Raw genomic sequence first — 11,392 nt, forward strand, 5'->3', positions numbered from 1 at the left:
CCTATGCAGGGGGTCGGACTCGATGATCTATTGAGGTCCCTTCCGACCCTAACATCTATGAATCTATGAATTGCCTCCCCCTGCCACTGCCCATGTCCCTGGTCTGCGGTAGACCACCCCAAGCGCCTGGTTCCACTGCAAGCAGGCAGCGGGTGACAGTTGCCTTACCTCCGCCCACTGTAATGGTTCACTCCACTGCCACCCCCAAGATGGAGAGGGCGGGGAGCCATGCTCCAGCTGCAGTCTGCCTACAAACCATGGCCCCTGCACAGGGCTGGAGATGGAAGGCAGCAGGTGCTGACCCTCACCCCTTGGGGTCGCCCCAGTCTGGGCCACGCTGCTGCAGCAGGAGGCAGCAATAAATCAGGCTCCGTGATTAGTCCTGGCTCCCCCACCCCTAGTCATCCTCTCCTCTTCTGCAGTCACACCTGCCTCTGCATTGGGCACCTATCGCTCTTCCTCTGAGGGACTCGGCCCAGGTGCTGCAATGTGGGCCATTCCTGAGGGGATCTTCAGCATGAGATGGAGCCAGTGCTGTATTGGTGCTTGCACTGCTGCTCTGTGCTTGGGGGAAGGGAAGTTTAACCCCTTTCCCTGGCCCCAGAGCCCAACTGAGGTTTGCCTGTGGGGGCAGTCCTTGCCCCCATGCCCCCCCCCCACCAACCCTTCTCTGCTGGAGCAGACTAGCCCAGACTGGAAAGCATGCTGGGATGCTGGGGGATTGTGATTTAACTTGAACCAGGAAATAGTCTGGAGCAGAAATTTCATAAACTGGAGCTGGCACGGCCCAGGCTGGCAGTGGGGGTGGGTTACAAGCTGGTGCTGAGCGTGGGAAAACTGGACCCTTGCCTGCCCTGTGCCCGGCATCCCACGCTGCAGCCACTCGCAGTCCGCATGGGGCTGCCTGTGCCTGCTCAGGACAGCCCTGTGCGGGCTGCGAGCAGCTGCAGCAAGAAGCGCTGGGCATGGGGTCGGGGAGGGGCTGTTTTGCTCTGCTCTCAGCACCAGCTCATTCCCTGCCGCAGAGCAGGGGGTCAGGGCTGCACACTGCCCCCCGCCTGTACCCCGGGGTTGGGGGGGCGCTGGGAGTGAGGAGTTGGGGGGGCACTGGGAGTGAGCAAGTGCACGGGGCCCACACCAGTGTCCCAGGGCCAGTGCTGGCGGGGCCCAGAGCAGGGCGGCAAGGGTACAGGGTCCTGACCGGCAGAGGCTCTATGGAGCCGGGCCAGCTCCCCCATCTCCCTGCTGGTGCAGCCCAGCCCAGCTACACAGACCCCTGCCAGCCTGCGCCCTGCTCTGGGCCCCACTGGCAGTGGCCCAGAGACATTGGTCCCAAGATGGGGACCGGGGGTAGCGGGGCACCTGTCAAGGGGCGGGGCTACCCAGGCAGCCTTCAACAGCTTACCAAAACTGGGTAAGTGGCCCTCCACCCAAAATAATTGCCCGCCCCGTCATAATGACTAGGGACAAAAGTTATGCATAAACCAATTTAAGTTCAGTGCACATAAACCAATATCAAAATGGTTGAAACTGTTTTAAGATAAACCTGGTTGAATGTAGTATCAGACTTAACTGATTTGTGGCAAACTGGTTTATGAAACTTATGTCCTAGACCCCTTCCTGGTTCAAGTTAGATTCAAGTCGCCTAGCATCCCAGCATGCTTTCCAGCCTGGGCTGTGCTATGCTATCTGTTCCAACAGAGAAGGGTTGGTGGGGGGACAGTCCCCCAAGGCAAACCCCAGGTGGGGTCTGAGGCCAGGGAGGAGGGTTACATTTCCCTTCCCCTGAGTACAGTGCTGTCCTGCCCTGCTAAAAACTTACTGCTGGCTGCAATTGTGGAATACCAGGAAATTCTAGTTAATAGAGTATTTCGGCTTGTAGAATGCCAGATAACAGGGATTTTACTGTACATGACATTGTTGATCATGTGGTTTTCCTACAGAACGAAGCCTGTTGATCTGTCAGCTATGGCAGCAGGTTGTGAATTAAAACTTTACAAGTATGAGCTACTTAAAATATTAGCAGAGTTCAAAAAAAGTGTTGGCTGTGTTTCAGAGGAATCTGTGTGCATGCTTACAGTGGTTCTAGCCAGGTGAGAAAAAGCTACACCTGGTACAGGGCCATACTGCCATGGCTGTACAATAAACTCCAGGTTTTTTCTTTTTAGTGAAATTCCCCCATGTATTGCTTGGATTATTTGAACTTTAAGTAGGGAACGAAGTAGACACTGCTACTTGTTTGACACCCAAGATTCCTCTCATTGGCAGAGTAAGATTGCACTGGTTATACTTTACTTCCAATTGAAGATCCCTTCGTACATCCAAAAATGTGTAATATCAAGTCCTTTTTTTTTTTTTAAAAGAAAGACAATCCAAAGTGCTGTAAATATTGTTTTCATAATTCATTTTAACTAGTGAGAAAAATAGGATGAAGAACAAGTTGATATGAATTGTGTAGCACATTTTTGCAAGGAATATTTTTATTAATGCATGAAATTATTCAACATGCACAGTTATATTTTTCTTTTGGGGATGTGTCTTGTGGGGCGTGAGCATTTATTTTAAATATTGAATGTTGAGCAATTTGTGGTTGTTCATATATTTTTTATTTAATAACATGTCAGAAAAGCTAGTACCATCATCAGGTGTCCTATTTATGGTGACAGCATCTTGGGAAGTATGAAAGATTGCTTTTGATATCAAGACTCAATCTTGTAGGTGAGCCCTTTGGCCTGTTACTAGAAAGTACTTAAATATGTACTTTAAGCATGTGCATAGCTCTTTTGACTTCTTGTAGACCTAAGTGTTCTGCTCAGTTGAAGCCTACCTAAACAAGTATCCACTGGTGCTTTCTGGTCTTAAGCTTAATGTCTCATGTTATTGATGTTTGTCCCAGGGGAGCTGGCGTGATGGGAGGACCCCAGGCCAAAAGAGAGCCCCACTTACCTCTTGTAGAGCCTGAAGAGCTGGAGGAGAGGCGCACGGCGAAACCACCAGTGAGGGTGATTAGCCGTGCGTATATACAGCTGTGGCCAAGCAGCAGGGGCGGGGGATGCCGCCCGGGGGAGATAAAAAGCGGCCCTGCCGATGCGGCTGATGCAAGGAGGCTGGAGGGAAGAGCCCTCACGCAGAGGGAATCAGCCGCCGCGCCCGGCAGTGTGCAAGGCCAGGGGTGGAGCTAGGAGAGGCTCCAAGAGAGTCAGCAGTGACGCCAACAGAAGAGCCGGCAAGGAAGCCGGCTGCATCGTCAGTGCCGGAGCCGACAGAGAAGCCGGCAGCGACCTTAACAGCAGAGCCGGTGGGGAAGCTGATTGCAATGCCGGCAGCAGAATCAGCTGGAGAGCTGGCAGCTCCACCAGCCGCAAAGGCGGCAGTGAAGGTGGGGGTAACGCTGACAGAGGAACCAGCAGCTGCACCCGCAGGAGAGCCTGCAGCAGCGCCCACAGAGGATCAGGAGAAGAGGTAACAGAGGGGCAGGTCCAACGGGGCCTCGTCAGGACGCATTGGGGGCGGACAAAGGCCTGAAGCAGGGCTGGACGGTGGACCTCCGCAGCCCACAGCGGCCTTGGGAAGAGGCGGGGATTCAACACCCCAGCGGGTGAGCCGCCGGGGCGGTGGAACCCGAGCCCGGGGTGAACCACGCGGCCCAGAGGCCAGAGGCAACCTTGCGGGCCTCCTGGCCCCTTAGTTTAGGAACCTTGGTTAGCTTGGTGGTGGGGTAGGCACATAACGTCACAGGGAGATTAGATTAGAACGATAGGAAGCCGTATTGGAAGGACCAGGCCGAAGGTCCTTGCGGACCATACACCGGGCCTGAAGACCCAGGCACACGGCCGACAAGCTGTGGGCAGGAGCTGGGGAGGAGCCGAGGACACCAAAGAGGCCCGAAGACGGATAGCCCAAGGTGGCGAGTGGCCGGGGTATAGGGGAGGTCGGAGCCCCGAGAGTGCCTGCCGGGAGACAAGACGACCCTGGAGGCTGCCCCAAAGGGAAACCCCTCCACTGAGGTAACATCCCAAGTCATGGCAGGCGAGATAAGGGGTTCCCCTGACGTCAGCAGGGGTAGCCCGTGGGGTCCACCAGCGGTCCAGGACAGACACGATCTCTAGTCCGGGTGAAGGCTGCGCAGGAGCGCCTACTTGAACGGAGGTGGGCAGAATGTTCATCGTTCATTATTATTCACTTTCTGTTCTACTTTGGCAAGGGCCAGTTAAGTTCTTTTTATATTTTTTTACCTCCTCTTCATGAAGCTAATACAGGACTTTGACCATAAACTTGACATCTTTAGTTAGTGCAGACATTTGAGTATGCTGTCTCTATCTCTATTTACATTATCAAACTGGTTAAATCTGCTTTTATTCAGCCTTTTTCAGGCTCTAACTCACATACTCATAGCAATAAATCGCTGTGTAACCCTGGCCAGATTCTCTGCTGATATAAATTGACACAGATCCCCTGACTTCAATGAAGTTATAACAGTTTGCACCAGTTGAGAATCTGGTCTGCACATCTAATGGTACTATTGTAGTAATTTGGCTCTTCAGAAGATGTAGCTTTTAAGCATGAATTGGAGAAGGTTAGGAAGGAGAATATAAATTCAAAATGGCTAAGCTGCTATACAAAGATGGCTGAAATCAAAACTACAGGACTTTACTTACTGTATTATTCAAGGGTTCCAAAAGTTTGACTTCAACAAATAACATTAGCTCTAGTAATTTTTAGTTTTAGATTCCTCATGTAACTGTATTTTGCATATGTGATATAGGTTTACCTTTGTGCCCTTCAGGACATTCAGTTTTGACCTTGTAATTAAAAAAGCACAACTGGGACAAATACCATACTAGTTCAGATAGCCTGAGCATTAGCATTCACGTGCTGCAGTTCACTGGCAGTACAAATCTGGGCAGCAGCAGAAACAAATGAATTTACAGTTTGTCTCTTGGCTTGCTATTCTAAGCTAAAATCAGAGCCAGCATAAATGGTATTAAATGATTCAAGCACCTGTCAAGAATGACTATATGATAACATACAGTTGTAAAACCTGAAAGTTAACCCTTTCCTGGTTTTGCAGAGAAAAATTTGTTGGACTGTAAAATGCTTCTGGTTCAGATTTTTATATACACCTACTTTCTTATTAGTAAGATTCTTCCAGGCACCATGTTTATTTGGCAAGCACTGCCAAGCACTGTTGTGTTCCTCTAAAATGCTGGTAAAAATTCTTTATGTAAAATCTATGTTTTGCATGTAAGAGAGGACTTACTGTGTGTAGCATGCCAGCAAAGATGTTACTGAATGAGTGGATGGATGTTATAGTTCAGGAATTTAAAGCTGTTGTCCTCTGCCAGAACATCCAGGTGTAAGGCAGTGATACTATAGTCTCCTGCCTTCCTTTTCCACTTCTAGGATATTGTCTTAGTAGTTGTGGGTGAGGGAAGGATGAAAAATAAAATGGGCATTCACCTACAACAGAGTAGCCAGTAACTCAGTGATTAAGACACTCACCTGAAATGTGGAAGACTGAGAGTAAAATAATGTGGAGCAGGGATTTGACTTTAATCTCCCACATCCCAGGGAAGTGCCTGGACTACCAGGTTATTGGCTGGTTTCTCAGCCTGTTCCATGCAGCTCTTACATTTTGTTTAATTATTTAAAATTCATTGGGCATGAGGGAAATTGACTGGCTCACTCTCTTCCTATCTCTAACTTTGACCAGAAATGTCACCCTTGTTGAATCTGATGGGTTTGTTCCTACAAAATACTTTGGTTTCAATTAATTGATATTTTCTGGAAGAATGATTGAGAAACTGAAAACCAGTGCTGTTTGTTGTGTTTCAGTACCTCCTAGGCTAGGTACAGACATTCAAAAATCCTGAGGCAGAATCGATTTAAGCAGGGTGGATAAAAATCAATGATTTTTTTTAATTGATTTTTTAAATTTAAATCAGACTTTTTTATTTTATTGTTAAAATGCTTTTTAAAAATAAACTTATTTAAAATATTTTTAATTTAAGATATGTTAAAGCTCAAAGATATCACCATGGAATAGGGATTATAACTTCTAATTATATACTATTTGAAGCAATGTATTCATGTAACCTTTTTAGAAGTTTCATAAATAGGTCACAACAGGCCATGGACTACATTAGGGGCTCAATCTTATGAGGTTCCCAGGGGCTCCTCTTAGATTAGTAAAGATGAAAGAAAAACACTCTACCCAGTAGGACTCAGTGCTCAGTCTAGAAGTTCCCATTAATCATCTCTGTGATGCTTGGTTTCAGTTCTCAGACTCTGGATTTGTCTCTCCAGAGATCATAGGCAGACAAGGTTCTTTGGGTAGATGTGATATCTTTTATTAGACCAACTAAATAGTTGGAAAAATTATTCTTTGCAAGCTTTAGAGCACAAACACCCTTGTTCAGGCATAGGGAGAGTTTGTTGTCTCCAGAGATAACATCCTTGTTAACAGCAGTATATGGAGATGAGAGATAACAGACCTGATTGATTACCCACCCTGTTGTCTCTTCAAGTTTGTGTATGCACAGTCAAGCCCTTACCTTTCTGGAAAAGTGCAAAGTTTCAAGAAGTTAAATGAATAAAGTATATCAGACAACAAGAATGCACTTTTTGTAGATGACAGTGATTAGATCGAGGCTTCCTGACAGTGATTTTTTATTTAAATCAAATCTACCCTGGATCTAAGTTATGCGGCATAGCTTCAATCAGGGGTTCCCAACCCCTGGGTCGTGGTCCACAGGACGGTTGGCTGCCGGACCAGAAGTGACAGTGGACTGGCAAACCGCGGCCCCACAGAGCCAGGCAGAGAGGCCGTGACTCCTGCCGCAGGGCCTGAGGCAGCAATTTTGCCCACCCCCTCAGGAGTGGAACTAGCTTTACCTGTGTTCCAGCCTGTGCGGTGGTCCACAGTCTGTTGGGTCACAGCCGCTTCCGGTCTGCAGTTTGCTGGTCCGCAGCATAAAAAGGTTGGGAACCACTGGTTTAGATCGATAGTGAACAGAACCCATATTTTCTCTTTGGTGGAGGAGGGGGGCAAATATTAGGCTGGGTTTCACCATTTTTTAAACCAGTCTGTGTGCGCTGAACTTCTGTACTGTTATGGGTATAGACCGGTTTTGCATGCCGAACTTCTGTTCTGTTATGCTTTCCAATCGCTTATACTGGTAAAAGTATAATGTTTGTACTTGTCCCTAGTGACTGAATATGGAGGTAGGGATGCAAGTTTCTTTGAAAGCTACCTTTTCCCTTAGATAAAAAGCATTCTGTCAGGTGAGGTGAAAGGAAACAGTCCAAAAAAGAGGAGTGACTAAGCACACTGTGAAACCTCTAGAGCATCTAAATCTTTTCTTCTATCACCGTAGCCCTGGAATGTGTTCCTTAGATATGTTTAATAGCTTTTAGAAACAAGCAGAAATATTAAATACTTGAATTTGGGGTAGATACAAACCTAAGTAATGGGGACTTTAACATGGCACAGTGTAATTTAAATAGTACAGAAATGAGAGAGAATTCTGTTCTCTGGTTCAGATTCCTACAGTGATGGTCTTGCGTGCTCTTCTATGAACAGACCACTTCCATATAACCTTTGAAGGGCTAGATGTATGAATTTTCTAGAAGTCAAAATTAAGTCAGAATTATAAGCTGGTGAGGTTTTCAAAAGTGCCTAAGTGGCCTTGGAGCACATATCTTACTGACTTCTATTAGTCCTGAAGTCCTGAGGCTCTGAAGTACTTCTGAAAATTTTACCTGGCACATTGTAATGGAAAAAATGCTCCAAAAATTGTCTAGTGTTCTTAAGATTCCATTCTCCCATTGCTTGCTCACAAAGCATTATAGCATGGTATGTTTTCTTAATGACTGACCAATAAAATACTGTTAATATATTTTTAGTCATTTTTCTACCCCAGTAAGTGACAGTGCCTACAAATGCCTAATGATGTCTTAAAACATTCAGTGTTAACCAAACGTTAGATGTGTCTCTTTAAACAAATGCTTGATTAATTTTCTTATAATAAAATATTGTATAATCTGATGAAGCTTGAATATCTCTGCATTCAATAGGACCTTTATGAAAAAGGCTAGAGTGTGTGAGGTTATTTTGCCTGTAAATCAGTCTCCACATTTTTTATGATACTGTAAATAACAGACTTCTTTCTTAATCATCATGTCATTAGAACCCCTCTACTGGATTTAAATTCAGGTTTAAGTCTCTCTCTCACCATTTTGCTAGATATAATTATATAAATGAATTATCTCTATTTGCTCGGTTTGCTGTATATTTTTACACAAAAGTTATCTTAACTGTGACTTTGGTCACTGGAGCAGAATACTCAGAATGACAGAGGCAGGTTGCCCTGACCTTCTGAGCTGCCCACTTGCTGCTAAAAGATCTTACTTAGGCTTTAACCCGTTGCAAGTGCTTCAGGTGCCATTAATGATTCTTCATACTGGTGGTGGTTTATATTGCAGCACCAGTCAGATTGGGTCCCCATTATACTAATCCCTATACAAACAGGCAAGTAGACTTAGCACTTGCCCAGTTTACAATTTAATTTTAGGCAAAGTGTGATAAGCAATAGGGAGGAGCAATGAAAGTAACAATTATTAGATCCACATAGATTTGTGCACAGTTAAATAGTGTGTGTGTACTATATATATAGTGGGTGCTTTTAATATATATATTTTGTGAGTGTATACTTTGTATATACAATATGCTGCATTTATAGAGAAAGATACTTACACAAATGGTACTTTTACTATAATACATACCTTATTCTTCACTAAGATGAATGGTAATTATTTGTAAAATTTGAACTTGTGTCTATATTTGGTTTCATGCGTCTTTTACTGTATTTCCTTTTTGAAAAAAAAAAAATGGCAATTATACTGTCCAGAATTCTGCCTTGAAAAAAATCTAGAGGACTTGAAGCGATATATGGGTTAGTATTTAACCTTATATATTTACAATTAAATGTGCTAAGAAAAGTAAAGTCTAATTCTAGGTATTCCTAAACATAATAATGTACTAAGCCATGTCTTGTTTTGTACCAGTCACACAAGGTATAAGTCAAATAATAGCTAAGTATTGCCATGTTGTTATCTTTATTATTGCAAATGCAAGCATGTATTTTGTAGCCTCTGCAGTTTGTCTGTTCTCATGGGATTTCTGCCCTTGTGATTCAAAAGCTCATGAGATTCATTCCTATTGATTGACTTATTTTATTATAGTGAAGCACCAGTTCTAGATAAGGTTGAATATTTCTTTCTGTTTAAAGGTTAGCTCTAAAAGCTATGTACTCTTGGATTGTACTGAAATTTTCTCTGCTCGTGTGGGTGCTAGGTAGCATTAATGATATACATTTGGGGTCATTTGAGCTAGGGGTTCCTGGAATACAACCCTTCCTGCTCTCCTGAAATTTGTTTAAGAGTCCGTAGGTTTGTATATTATTTTTGAACACACACCTGGGGCACTGTTCATGGCTGTAATCAGCCCTCATATGATCTCAGTCATTCAACATTTATCTCAGCTAGTGCATGGCAGCCACTACTTCTTTGTGGAAGCAATACTGAAATAGTTACTAAAGGAAAAGTTTATAGCTCTTTAGAGCATTAGGTACTAAAACTTACAAGCCAGAGATTTAAATATGAATCTATAGCTGGTCTAGGCAAGAGGGTTTGCAGCCAGGTTCTTTCCACAGTAATAGGGATTATGTCTACAGGTTGCAACTGAGTGCTCTGTAGAGATACCCAAGCTAGTTACAGTCAAACTTCCTCTGGAACTGGAAGCCAGATAGTTGTATCAGTACGTCACTGCCCAGGCTGCTTAGCTGTGCTACTCCTGGGATACAAGTATAGGCCTTTCAGGATCCCAAATAGTTTCTCTGTCCATCTATGCACTGTGCTGTGTAGACATAACAGCTTATTCAGAGTACAAATATTTACATGATGCTGCATTGAGCCATGAGGGCATATTCTGGGTGATTTAAGGGAGATATGCTGTGATCTTCCAACTTGAGCTGCACCAATGCACTGTTAGTTCAAACATTATTCTTCACAGAAGTCTGAGAGTAGTCAGTGGAGATGTTACTAGCCACTGCACTGTTCTTTTTCTTATACCCCTCCCTTATCCCAGTGATTGTTTCCTCCTTCAAAGTGCATCTCCATTGACTCCATGTTAGTTCTTGCATTATTTTCCTGCACCCCCTTCACAGCTGGATCATATGCTTATGTCTGCCTTTATGCTGAGGAGAGAGAACCACACTGCCTGGACAGACAGAGAGGAAATGTTGCAGAAATGGTGAAGGGATAGTTAGCCATGTTGTGTAGCTAAGCTCATCGCTGTCAAGAAGCCAAATTCAGTGGTGGGGTGGGAGAGCAGGAGAATGGATTGGGGACTCTCAGACACACGCACATATTTTTAAAGACAAGAATATTAAATGTCCCAACATTTCATTCATGTAGCATTCAGGGTGTCCAGTGGAATAAAGCATGGAATAAAACTGAAAAGATTTTGGGACACGGACCATGTCTAGGATTTCTCATCCTGGCTGATCAACAACTCCACCCTCCAAAACACAGCCTTAATCCCCACCACTGTCATAAAATGTACAGGAAGGGGGAATGTTTTACCTTTACCACAAAACCTGCTTTGCCAAGTTCCATTAGTGTCTCAGCCAGACACCTATACTGTAACTACATCTGTAAAAATGAACACGAACTTTCACCAAACATATTTCCTGAGTTTATTGCCTTCTCTTTGCTAAGGTGAAACATGTGTTTAGATGAGGGGTACCAAACAAGTGCTGTCTGTATCTGCCCTAAACTCAAAGCTGGATTTGAGTTCCAAGGAACAATTGACAAATTTACTAAATTATGATTAACGATGTCTCCTTATTCCTTATGCAGACTCAATCTGCTTTTACTTGTGTACCATTATACCTATAGATCACTCCAGTATCCCATCCTACAGCTGACAGGTACTTATGCCACAGTGCACTGCCACTACCATAATCTACAGACATAAGTACCAAAGTGAAGCATACTGGATATTTTGAGGGATGCTTTCATATTATTCCTTGGATGAAACATCTGAGGGAGGGGTAGAAATCAAGATTAAGTCTTTTCCCCAGGAGATAGGATCTCTACAGTTCTTCTCATATCACAGGCACAACCTTGCCAGCCTGGCCCAGGTATCCTACTGTCATTCAGTATATCTACGCTTAACTGGTGAATGTGTAGATATTTCCCAGTGCCAGCTCCAGGATGCAGAGTTAAAGTTGCATTAGTATCTAACCTCCCTCTCTGTTGTATGTTTTTTTCAGAGGCTTGAGTGTCGTTGAACTCAGCACTCTGGAACGGGAGAAAATACTTGTAGGGA

General features: G+C 44.5%; 1 protein-coding gene across 3 annotated transcripts in view; it reads left to right on the top strand.

The window, feature by feature from the left end:
• SPATS2L (spermatogenesis associated serine rich 2 like) overlaps positions 1 to 11,392 on the top strand; it is a 147,168-nt gene that overhangs the window by 42,732 nt on the left and 93,044 nt on the right. The window contains exon 1 of one of the 3 annotated variants that reach the window (XM_014522797.2): positions 4,131 to 4,149. The exons of the other annotated variants lie outside the window; for them this stretch is intronic. The gene's annotated coding sequence lies outside the window, so the exon portion shown is untranslated. Of the gene's footprint in view, positions 1 to 4,130; positions 4,150 to 11,392 lie in introns of those variants that run through there. 3 annotated transcript variants of the gene reach the window in all.

Source organism: Alligator sinensis, unplaced genomic scaffold (assembly GCF_000455745.1).
Source record: "Alligator sinensis unplaced genomic scaffold, ASM45574v1 scaffold258_2, whole genome shotgun sequence".
NCBI lineage: Eukaryota > Metazoa > Chordata > Crocodylia > Alligatoridae > Alligator > Alligator sinensis.